The sequence below is a fragment of the Ranitomeya variabilis genome, chromosome 6 (genome assembly GCF_051348905.1).
Source record: "Ranitomeya variabilis isolate aRanVar5 chromosome 6, aRanVar5.hap1, whole genome shotgun sequence".
NCBI lineage: Eukaryota > Metazoa > Chordata > Amphibia > Anura > Dendrobatidae > Ranitomeya > Ranitomeya variabilis.
This window is the reverse complement of record NC_135237.1, coordinates 357,933,183-357,945,356: the sequence shown is the minus strand read 5'-3', so window position 1 is coordinate 357,945,356 and position 12,174 is coordinate 357,933,183.

The following is a 12,174-nucleotide window of genomic DNA, read 5'->3' as shown; positions in this document are numbered from 1 at the left end:
CACTGAAGGAGTTCATCTGACCAGGTATCACAGACACCAATACATTTCACAGTCTGGCCTCCAGGGGGAGCTAAGGGCACTATGCATTAGGCCACTCCTCACAGTCTGGTAAAACTGGGGGTTGGATAGGAAGTTAGATGAGAAAGCTGACTGGGTTGGAACCAGGCAACACCTTGTGGCAGAGGGTGTTGTAGGGGAAGATTCAGAGGGGTCCCTGTCAGGGGTGGGATCCTGACAGAGGCCTAGCGAACAGAGAGAACGTTACGGGACCGCGCCTGCACGATATAGCGGCGGTACCCTAAGAAAGGACAAGAAGCGAGGTATATTGTGCTGAGTGAGAAACGAGATCAACGCAACAAGGAGAAATACCAGTGGGAGTCGTGCTGTAAGATTGAGGCAACATCCTACTGAGGCGCGTAGTCGGTGGCCGGAACGCCGAGGAAGTATCAGGCTCCAAGCAATACTTCAAACCTACGGCAGGACAGTCAGCTATAGGCGGGCTGTCACACCAATCACCTATGAAGACATGAAGACATGGGGGGCACACTAGGAGAAGGGCGACACTAGGGTCCAGGAAGAGCTCCGAGCCTACTCGTCATACGGGTGCGTTCTAGCCATATCATCTGGGGGACGAAGAAGAACATCAGAATCCAGTTGTGAGGGAACACGAGAAACAGACACAACAGTTGTGGGGACTATCCCGTGAGCACAGCAGGGGAGGACCGCAACACACAAGCGCTAGAAGGTAGGCACAGATTTCCACCTGCAAAGGGAACTCTGGAGGTGCGATTGGACCGGCCGGACTTGCGCAGCCTGGTTGACCGTATTCCGGACTGAGGATCCTGAAGCCTTCAGTAAAGAGGTAAAGAGACTGCAACCTGGTGTCCTCGTTATTTACTGTGACCAGCACTGCACCACACTACCACCACCATCCACACCCTATTATTTGGGCGCCCCTCAGCAGGGTCACGGACCAGGCCTAGCCACCGTGACAACTGTCATGATTCCCAATGGCAGGGACATGGGCAAAAACAGGACTAGCTCTAGGAAGATGGAATCTAAGCTGACCGCGATGGTGAACCTAACGCACAACTACCAGTGGCCGGGGAACGTACCTGCGTTTTATCCCTAGACGTCTCGCACCAGCCGGAGATCTAGCTACCCCTAATAGAGGAAACACAGACCTGGCTTGCCTCCAGAGAAAACCCCAAAGTAATAGTAGCCCCCAACATATAATGACGGTTAGTTAAGAAGAAAACACATACGCAGTATGAATACAGGTTCAGCAAAGAGAGGCCCACTAACTAGATAGCAGAAAATACAAAAGTGGACTTCGCGGTCAACTCAAAACCCTACAAAATACCATCCTTAAATGACTTTAAACTCCGGTATCAACTCATAACACCGGAGTGGTCATTTCAGTTCACTAGAGCTTCCAGCAGCAAGATTCATATAAATGCACGCTGGACAAAAGGTACAAATGATCAAACTTATCTGACTCAGCAGACTTGGAGCAGGTAGCAAGTAACAGAGGAGCTCTGGTAACATTGATAGCCGGCAAGTAAATGAGTGAGAAGCCAGACTATATAGGAAACTCCCATTTCCTGATGGGAACAGGTGCACTGGAGATAGAAGACAGAAGTCAACCAGTACCACCAGTAGCCACCAGAGGGAGCCCACAAACAGAATTCACAACAGTACCCCCCCCTTGAGGAGGGGGCACCGAACCCTCATGAGAACCACCAGGGCGATCTGGACGAGCCCTATGAAAGGCGCGAACCAAATCAGAGGCATGAACATCAGAGGCAGTCACCCAAGAATTATCCTCCTGACCGTATCCCTGACCGTCTGGAAATGCGAGAGTCCAAAATCTTCTCCACAACATACTCCAATTCACCCTGCACCAGCACAGGAGCAGGAGGCTCAACAGAAGGAACAACCGGTATCTCGTACCTCCGCAACAAAGACCGATGGAAGACATTATGAATAGTGAAAGATGCTGGTAGGTCCAAACGAAACGATACAGGATTAAGAATCTCCAAAATCTTATAAGGACCTATGAACCGAGGTTTAAACTTAGGAGAAGAGACCTTCATAGGGACAAAACGAGAAGATAACCACACCAAGTCCCCAACGTGAAGACGATTACCAGCACGACGATGACGATTAGCAAACTGCTGAGTCTTCTCCTGGGACAACTTCAAGTTGTCCACCACATGACTCCAAATCTGGTGCAATCTATCCACCATAGTGTCCACTCCAGGACAATCTGAAGATTCCACCTGACCAGATGAAAAACGAGGGTGAAACCCCGAATTGCAGAAGAAAGGAGAAACCAGAGTGGCAGAACTAGCCCGATTATTAAGGGCAAACTCCGCCAACGGCAAAAAGGCGACCCAGTCATCCTGATCAGCAGACACAAAACACCTCAAATAAGTCTCCAAGGTCTGATTAGTTCGCTCTGTCTGGCCATTCGTCTGAGGATGGAAAGCAGACGAAAAAGACAAATCAATGAATCAATGCCCATCCTGGCACAGAACGCCAGCCAAAATCTAGACACAAATTGGGATCCCCTGTCAGAAACGATGTTTTCCGGGATACCATGTAGACGAACCACATTCTGAAAAAATAGAGGAACCAACTCCGATGAAGAAGGCAACTTGGGCAAGGGTACCAAATGAACCATTTTAGAAAAACGGTCACACACCACCCAGATGACGGTCATTTTCTGAGAAACCGGGAGATCCGAAATAAAGTCCATAGAGATGTGCATCCAAGGCCTCTTCGGAATAGGCAAGGGCAACAACAATCCACTAGCCCGAGAACAACAAGGCTTGGCCCGAGCACAAACATCACAAGACTGTACAAAAGTACGCACATCCCGAGACAAGGAAGGCCACCAGAAGGACCTGGCCACCAAATCTCTGGTACCAAACATTCCAGGGTGGCCTGCCAACACAGAAGAATGAACTTCCAAGATGACTCTACTGGTCCACTCATCTGGAACAAACAGTCTCCCAGGCGGACAACGATCAGGCCTATCCACTTGAAACCTCCTGCAAAGCGCGTCGCAAGTCTGGAGAGACAGCAGACAATATCACCCCATCCTTAAGGATACCCGTAGGCTCAGAATCACCAGGGGAGTCAGGCTCAAAACTCCTAGAAAGGGCATCTGCCTTCACATTTTTTGAACCTGGTAGATATGAGACCACAAAATTAAACTGGGAGAAAAACAACGACCAGCGCGCCTGTCTAGGATTCAGACGCCTGGCTGACTCAAGGTAAATCAGATTCTTGTGATCAGTCAAGACCACCACCTGATGCCTAGCACCCTCAAGCCAATGACGCCACTCCTCAAAGGCCCACTTCATAGCCAAGAGTTCCCGATTACCAACATCATAATTTCGCTCGGCGGGCGAAAATATTCGAGAAAAGAACGCACATGGTCTCATCACCGAGCAATCGGAACTTCTCTGCGACAAAACCGCCCCCGCTCCGATCTCTGAAGCATCAACTTCGACCTGAAAAGGAAGTGAAACATCAGGTTGGCGCAACACAGGAGCAGAAGAAAAGCGGTGCTTAAGCTCCCGAAAGGCCTCCACAGCCACCGAGGACCAATTGGAAACATCAGCATCCTTCTTAGTCAAATCCGTTAGAGGCTTAACGACACTTGAAAAACCAGTTATAAATCGACGATAGAAATTAACAAAGCCCAAGAATTTCTGAAGGCTCTTAAGGGAAGTCGGTTGCGTCCAATCACAAATAGCCCGAACCTTGACAGGATCCATCTCAATAGAAGAAGGGGAAAAATATACCCCAAAAAAGAGATCTTCTGAACCCCAAAAATACACTTTGAACCCTTCACAAACAAAGAATTGGCCCGCAAAACCTGAAAAACCTTCCTGACCTGTTGAACATGCGACTCCCAGTCATCGGAAAAAATCAAAATATCATCCAGATACACAATCATAAATTTATCCAGATATTCACGGAAAATATTGTGCATAAAGGACTGAAAGACTGAAGGGGCATTAGAAAGACCAAAAGGCATTACCAGATACTCAAAATGGCCCTCGGGCGTATTAAAGGCAGTTTTCCACTCATCTCCCTGCTTAATCCGCACCAAATTATACGCACCCCAAAGGTCAATCTTAGAGAACCACCTTGCCCCCTTAATACGAGCAAACAAATCAGTCAACAGTGGCAAAGGATACTGATATTTGACTGTAATCTTATTCAACAGCCGATAATCAATACAAGGCCTCAGGGAACCATCTTTTTTACCCACGAAAAAAAAACCTGCTCCTAAAGGGGATGAGGATGGACGAATATGTCCCTTTTCCAAGGACTCCTTAATATACTCTCGCATAGCAGCATGCTCTGGCACAGACAGATTGAACAAACGACCTTTAGGAAATTTGCTGCCAGGAATCAAATCTATAGCACAATCGCAATCCCTGTGAGGAGGGAGCGAACTAAGTTTAGGCTCCTCAAAAACATCACAATAGTCAGACAAAAATTCCGGAACCTCAGAGGGAGTAGATGAAGCAATGGAAACCAAAGGTACTCCCCCATGAACCCCCTGACATCCCCAGCTTAATACGGACATTGTTTTCCAGTCAAGAACTGGGTTGTGAGTTTGTAACCATGGCAATCCAAGCACTAAGACATCATGCAAATTATGCAACACAAGGAATCGAATCACCTCCTGATGGTCTGGAGTCATACACATAGTCACTTGTGTCCAGTATTGAGGTTTATTCCTAGCCAATGGTGTGGAGTCGATACCCTTCAAAGGAATAGGGACTTCCAGAGACTCTAGACTAAACCCACAGCGCCTGGCAAAGGACCAATCCATAAGACTCAGGGCGGCGCCAGAGTCCACATAGGCATTCACATTAATAGATGATAACGAACAAATCAAAGTTACAGACAAAAGAAACTTAGACTGCAAGTTGCTAACTGCAAAAGACTTATCAACCCTTTTAGTGCGTTTAGAGCATGCTGATATAACATGAGCAGAATCGCCACAATAGAAACACAACCCATTTTTACGCCTATAATTCTGCCGTTCACTTCTGGACAGAATTCTATCACATTGCATATTCTCCGGTGCCTGCTCAGAAGACACCGCCAAATGGTGCACAGGTTTGTGCTCCCGCAAACGCCGGTCAATCTGAATAGCCATTGTCATGGACTCATTCAGACCTGTGGGCGTAGGAAACCCCACCATGACATCTTTAACGGCGTCAGAGAGACGCTCTCTGAAATTCGCCGCCAGGGCGCACTCATTCCACTGAGTAAGCACAGACCATTTACGAAACTTTTGACAATATATTTCAGCTTCATCATGCCCTTGAGAGAGGGCTATCAAGGCCTTTTCAGCTTGAATCTCCAAATTCGGTTCCTCATAGAGCAACCCCAGCGCCAGAAAAAACGCATCCACATTGAGCAGCGCAGGATCCCCTGGCGCCAATGCAAATGCCCAATTCTGGGGGTCACCCCGCAGCAAGGAAATAACAATCTTAACCTGCTGAGCAGGGTTTCCAGCGGAGTGAGGTCTCAGGGAAAGATACAATTTACAATTGTGCTTAAAATTCAAAAAACGAGATCTATCTCCAGAAAAAACTCTGGTATAGGAATTTTAGGTTCAGACATAGGAGCATGTATGATGAAATCTTGTATATTTTGAAGCTTAGAAGCAAGATTATTCAGATTTGAAGCTAAACTCTGGATATCCATTTCTCAGCAGCTGAGATCTGAGCCATTCAGGGATTAAGAGGAGGGGAAAGAAGCAGACTGCAATTATGGCTAAACAGACTTCAGAGTAAAAAAAAAAAAAAAAAAGGTGTCAGAGACTTCTTTTCTCTCCTTCTTCAGCCAATACTTAACACATCGGGCCGGCTATACTGTCATGATTCCCAATGGCAGGGACATGGGCAAAAACAGGACTAGCTCTAGGAAGATGGAATTCGAAGCTGACCGCGATGCTGAACCTAACGCACAACTACCAGTGGCCGGGGAACGTACCTGCGTTTTATCCCTAGACGTCTCGCACCAGCCAGAGATCTAGCTACCCCTAATAGAGGAAACACAGACCTGGCTTGCCTCCAGAGAAAACCCCAAAGTAATAGTAGCCCCCAACATATAATGACGGTTAGTTAAGAAGAAAACACATACGCAGTATGAATACAGGTTCAGCAAAGAGAGGCCCACTAACTAGATAGCAGAAAATACAAAAGTGGACTTCGCGGTCAACTCAAAACCCTACAAAATACCATCCTGAAATGACTTTAAACTCCGGTATCAACTCATGACACCGGAGTGGTCATTTCAGTTCACTAGAGCTTCCAGCAGCAAGATTCATATAAATGCACGCTGGACAAAAGGTACAAAAGATCAAACTTATCTGACTCAGCAGACTTGGAGCAGGTAGCAAGTAACAGAGGAGCTCTGGTAACATTGATAGCCGGCAAGTAAATGAGTGAGAAGCCAGACTATATAGGAAACTCCCATGTCCTGATGGGAACAGGTGCACTGGAGATAGAAGACAGAAGTCAACCAGTACCACCAGTAGCCACCAGAGGGAGCCCACAAACAGAATTCACAACAGACAACCCCCAGAGCAGAGACTCAGAGGCCCGGTACCGGGTACCCCTCGGCCCTGCGGCAGTAGGGGCGCTTGCACTTGGCTACATACTACCACTATGTAAGAACAGTATTACTATCCAACTATTTAAGGCAACATTTTCACTTTCAGGCGAAGTGCAACAACTAACATTCCCTTTAAGAGGAAACCAAGTCTTTACTGAGGTAGAGCAAACAACCAATTTGCAAGTCAGTTTAAAGCAAGAACTTTCATGCTGTAATCAGGAACAGTCTCTTCAAAAAGCTCTTCTTTGTAAAACCAGTAGAAAGCACCCTTAAGAAGGTAAATAGCAGCAAGGTAGTAGTGTTAAATAAAAAATAACTTTTAATAAATATCTTAAAAGAGGACTATAGCCCCAATAAACACCAAAGGCAAAATACAAACAAAAAACCACACACAGTATCACATATAAAGCCAGACGCTCCTGTCTAGCGCTGTAGTCCTTATAGCATGGTGACAAGCTTTTTCTTATTACACCATAATGGCAATACCCTATCACAATTTTGCACATTTGTTAGTGCCTAACATACTATTTGTGCGCAAAAAACAGCATGTTTTTAGCAATCAAGGGTATAAACAGGAATGGTCTCACCAAACTCCAGGGACCTTCCTTACAGCGTCATCCCATGCGTCCGATGCATAAAAAACCGGGGGAGGATTTTCCACAGATCCTACTTACAACCCCTTTTCTCTCTAATGTCAATGGACCCTATGGGAAGCCTCCTTGTTACTCGATCTCCCGACGCGTTTCCTTGGGCTCTATCATCAGGGGAGATGCCCAGTGTAGAAGAAATATGTGTGTGTGCCAGTCATCGCACTTCACACCGGAGGACCTGACTCACCGCGCGCGGGTGCTTCATTTTATATAAGGCGCCGTCTTGTAGGTGTCCGCCTCCTATGCCTCTCTTCCGCTTTCAAGCGCGGTTTCCGGGTATACAGGGCGTCACATGACCATTCCTGGTCACACCTCCAAAGGCTTGCGTGAGACGCATTCTGACACGCAAGGCCATATTATCGGGATATCCGGGGTAAGATTCTCCGCCCCGGAGGCGTGTACAAGTGAATGATTGATGCCTGATATCATAATGAGCCTAACCAGGCTCCGAAATAAGATAAAATATATAATGCTTAACCCCCGAAGTAACTTGGGGGAGTATTTTAAACCTCTTTTAGGGGGGACACTTAACAAAAAATCCTACCACCTCCATCAATGGAAGGAGGATATAAATGAAAAAATGGGACATTGGCAGTTTCCCAACAAGGGCACAACAAAACCTATGTAAGGCTATAAAAGGTGCTATGCATAAATACTGGTTAAGAACCAATTACCGTCTTGCATTCCAAATTTGCGAATACTAAGCTCATACAGAGCATGCCTAGATAATACTTCCTCCATAAGAAAAAAAGAAAAAATCAGAAAAAACAAAAGAAAACCAAAACCAAAATACAGAGGCAATAGATATCAAATTCATCATACAATTGATGACATAAGGGCAGGTATGATGGTAGTGACACCGGAGATGTAGCGGGATATGGGCCAGAAAGATTGAGTTTTCCCTATCAAAACCCTAAACGGAGATCCTACCTATCCTGTGGGGGTTGGCACCCTATTAGAGACGAGAAATTGGCGCCCCCACTCCATGGAGGCTGTCCCTACGGGCCCTAATTCATCCTAACCACAGAGCCTCACTAAGTGCAAGAAAAAGGAACTCCATTAGAATAGTAAAGACCCACAGAGAGGGGCTCTTTTGGGACCGGAGGAGAAAATGCTTACAAAAAACAACCAAATGTCAGGGTCTCATTTAGACCCAAAGGTTGTTGAGTAGTGTTGAGCGATACTTTCCGATATCGGAAAGTATCGGTATCGGAAAGTATCGGCCGATACCGTCAAAATATCGGATCCAATCCGATACCGATACCCGATCCCAATGCAAGTCAATGGGACGAAAATATCGGAATTAAAATAAACCCTTTATAAACTTGTAGGTTCATTCTACATGAAGGAAAACAACTAAGAATAATGTAGGATGTATTGGGGGACGTGGCGGAGATATTAAAGGGACAGAGGTTTAGCCCAATGTAATAGAATAGCAGGATTTTTAATTTTTTTTTATGAAGTTCGGCGTTAGAAAGAATTTGACTATGTTATTTTTTTTTTTTTTTATGTCAGATATTGATGTTTCACTACTTCCACGCCCTTCACCTTCTTTTTTACTTCTCCCACGCTTTCTTCTTAATTATCCTCATCATCAGCTTCTTTGACATCAACTTCTTCACCTTATTCATCTTCTTCTTCATCTTCTACCTATTATTTTTTGGGTTACATTGTTCATATTCTTTTTATTTTACTATTATCTTCATCATATTCAACTTCTTCATCATATTCTTATTTGTGACAGGCATTCCCGTAGTTGTTATCTATAAAAGTTTGAAGATTACACCTTCCGTTCTGCCTGTCACAAACCAGTTACATTTGTCCGCGTTCAGTTTGGCCTGCAGCATCAGGCTTTATCCAGGGGCACCACGAGGAGGAACGGACTCACCCCCATACACTGCTTAGTCTTCTTCTGCTTATAATTTACATAATATTTTTTTGCTCTGATATTTTGTGTTATGCTTAATGTCCTTCTGCTCTTTGTTCTGCAGCCTCTTGTTCTTCTGCTTCTCGGTCTTCCAGGTCGTCGTCGTCTCCAGGGTCGTCGTCTCCGGGGTCGTCGTCATCGGGGTGGTCTCCGGGGTCGTCGTCATCGGGGTGGTCTTCAGGGTCATCGTCTCCAGGGTCGTCGTCATCACGGTGGTTGTCGTCTCTGGTGTCGTCGTCATCTTAGGGGTGTTCTTCCGGGTCATCGTGTTTAGTCTCTTGAACTTGGAAATGTAGCAGAAGGTACAAGAAGGCTGAGAAAATGCCGAGAACCAGCTGATGGAACTGGAACTCGGATGGCTACCCGAAGGTCCAAGAGCCAATGGAACTACCGAGGACCAGCTGACGTTACTGGAACCCGGTTACTAAGCAGGAGGTACCCGTGCCTGAAAGCACTACCAAGGACCACCTGACGTTGGTGGAACTCGGATACCCAGAGGGAGGCACCTAAGCCAAAGGCTCTGCCCGGAACCAGCTGACGGTACTGGAACCAGGATGGGGAGCAGAAGGTACAAGAGCAAAAGACACTGCCGAGAACCAGCTGACGGTGCTGGAACCCGGATGGGTAGCCGAAGGTCCAAGAGCCAATGGAACTACCGAGGACCAGCTGACGTTACTGGAACCCGGTTACTAAGCAGGAGGTACCCGTGCCTGAAAGCACTACCAAGGACCACCTGACGTTGGTGGAACTCGGATACCCAGAGGGAGGCACCTAAGCCAAAGGCTCTGCCCGGAACCAGCTGACGGTACTGGAACCAGGATGTGGAGCAGAAGGTACAAGAGCAAGTGTCTGCGTGGCTTTTGCAGGACACGTTGCCGGCTGCACAGCAGGGGAACAGCTGGCGGTGCTGGACCCCACTGACACATTGGCGAGGTGTTTGGCTCTGTGCAGCCAGCACTTCCGGACAGCAACGAGCGGTGTTGTAGCCCGGGCTCTGCAGGGGGAGCAGAGTGTAGGCCGAAGCCTACTTGAACCAATTTCAAAGGTAACCTTTAACCCCCCCTCAGGGGTTAGAAAGTAGAAGAGCCACAGCTTATGCAGCAGTAGTGCTGCACAAGTCAAAGGTTGCTCTTTTAATTTCGCTCCTTGCACACGCTGAATGAAACACGTATAACATTTAGCCCTTTATACAGTCAAACTGTGTTGGAGGCGCGAGTTCCCTTTGTAATGAGACGCAGCACAGGTGTCAAGAATCCCACCTTGGTGCTGGGTGCAGCCTCCCGAGCGTTGTTATTTGCTGTACAGGAGTCTGCGCTGTCGTGTTATCCCCTGGCCTAGCGCCGTTAGCGCTGCCCATCTTCTGGCATCATGTAATGTCGGCCGGTGCGGTTCGCGATGCCCATGAATCCCAGCCCCGCAGTGTCTTAACATTGTTAAAACACTGCGGGGCTGGGATTCAGGGCCTGGCGCAGCACATATGTTCGCCTCTCACACTCGGGTCCTTACACCCGCTTCAGACTGTGCGGCGTCATCTGATCCCTTATCGCATGCCACGGCCATGAAGCCGCACAGTCCGAAGAAGGCGGAAGGAGAGGAGGGACAGGCGAACTGATGCACTGATCCTGCCCATCAATCACACCCTCGCAGTCCCAATAAATAAGACACCGAGGGGCGTTGTGTGGGTCAGGGCGGCCGCAGAGGCGCAGGCAGCCAAACAATGATGCCAGAAGACGGGCAGCGCTACCAAGGGGGTTGCAGCGTGTCATTACAAAGGAAAGTCACACCACCGGGACGGTTAAATGGTCACACAGAGGACACATTGCAGACGTGTTTTCAGTTCCACATGTGCGAGGAGAATACGTTTCTGAGCCACCTTGCACACATGCAGCATTACCGCTGTACAAGGTGGCTGGATAACGTAAAAACGCCTGGGGGAGGGGGGACAGGTTCCCTTCAATTTCAGTTCTTGTGTCTGCGTGGCTTTTGCAGGACACGTTGCCGGCTGCACAGCAGGGGAACAGCTGGCGGTGCTGGACCCCACTGACACATTGGCTGGTGTTTTTCTCTGTGCAGCTAGCACATCTGGGCAAAAACTGGCGGTGTGTTAGAGCCCAGGGACAGCAGGAGGAGGAGCAGGAGGAGGAGGAGCAGGGGGAGGGGAGTGTAGGCCGAAGCCTGCACAGGCGGCAGCTTTGGGTGTGTTGTGTCTGCGTGGCTTTTGCAGGACACGTTGCCGGCTACACAGCAGGGGAACAGCTGGCGGTGCTGGACCCCACTGACACATTGGCGAGGTGTTTGGCTCTGTGCAGCCAGCACTTCCGGACAGCAACTAGCGTTGTTGGAGCCCGGGCTCTGCAGGTGGAGCAGAGTGTAGGCCGAAGCCTAATTGAACCGATTTCAAAAGTCACCTTTAACCCCCCCTCAGGGGTTACAAAGTAGAAGAGCCACAGCTTATGCAGCAGCAGTGCTGCGCAAGTCAAAGGTTGCTCTTGTAATTTTTCTCCTTGCACACGCTGAATGGAACACGTATAACATTTAGCCCTTTAGACAGTCAAACTGTGTAATGGAGGCGCGAGTTCCCTTTGTAATGAGACGCAGCACAGGTGTCAAGAATCCCACCTTGGTGCTGGGTGCAGCCTCCCGAGCGTTGTTATTTGCTGTACAGGAGTCTGCGCTGTCGTGTTATCCCCTGGCCTAGCGCCGTTAGCGCTGCCCATCTTCTGGCATCATGTAATGTCGGCCGGTGCGGTTCGCGATGCCCATGAATCCCAGCCCCGCAGTGTCTTAACATTGTTAAAACACTGCGGGGCTGGGATTCAGGGCCTGGCGCAGCACATATGTTCGCCTCTCACACTCGGGTCCTTACACCCGCTTCAGACTGTGCGGCGTCATCTGATCCCTTATCGCATGCCACGGCCATGAAGCCGCACAGTCCGAAGAAGG